The sequence below is a fragment of the Odocoileus virginianus genome, chromosome 34 (assembly GCF_023699985.2).
Source record: "Odocoileus virginianus isolate 20LAN1187 ecotype Illinois chromosome 34, Ovbor_1.2, whole genome shotgun sequence".
Taxonomy (NCBI): Eukaryota; Metazoa; Chordata; class Mammalia; order Artiodactyla; family Cervidae; genus Odocoileus; species Odocoileus virginianus.
This window is the reverse complement of record NC_069707.1, coordinates 21884641-21885293: the sequence shown is the minus strand read 5'-3', so window position 1 is coordinate 21885293 and position 653 is coordinate 21884641. Positions and strand designations below refer to the sequence as shown.

The 653-nt window shown below is 41.7% G+C and overlaps 1 non-coding gene across 1 annotated transcript; it reads left to right on the top strand.

Annotated features, from left to right (window-relative positions):
• The first annotated feature begins 260 nt into the window (after window positions 1-260).
• Window positions 261-332, top strand: TRNAC-ACA (transfer RNA cysteine (anticodon ACA)). Its single transcript has one exon. It is a non-coding gene; the product is annotated as a tRNA-Cys (tRNA).
• Window positions 333-653: the final 321 nt, after the last annotated feature.

Below are 653 nucleotides of genomic sequence, written 5' to 3'. Positions count from 1 at the left end.
TTAAAAGAACATAATCAAAGGCAGAATATATGCTGTTTTACCTCAAAGTGTCAGTAACATAGAAGCAACTGAAGGCTTCTGCATCTCCACTTATGAGGCTTCCATTTCCTAAACTGGATCAGACTAGATGGAAAAATGTAAAACCTTCAGTATTACCAACACTTTTTTGCCCACTGAAAACTCAGTATATCCAAACCAGCAACATTCAGAATAAAATTAATTTTGGCCGTTGATAAGCACTAGAGGGCTCTAAAATTACTTCCCTGGTGGCTCAGATGGTAAAGCATCTGCCTACAATGCAGGAGGCCCGGGTTCAATCCCTGGGTCGGGAAGATCCCCTGGAGAAGGAAATGGCAACCCACTCCGGGACTCTTGCCTGGAAAATCCCATGGATGGAGGAGCCTGGTAGGCTACAGTCCATGGGGTCGCAAAGAGTCAGACACGACTTCACTTTCACTTTCAGAAGACTTTAAACATCATCATATCCCCCCTTGCCATTCTGATATGAAATAAAAAACAGAGAATGTCCTAGGATGTTGAATTACCTTTTACCCACACAGCATGGACTTGAAGTCGTGTGGATAAAAATAACAGCAAATAGAGCAACAGGAGAATAAATATTAAACTATTACAACTTTGTGTGTGTGTAAGTC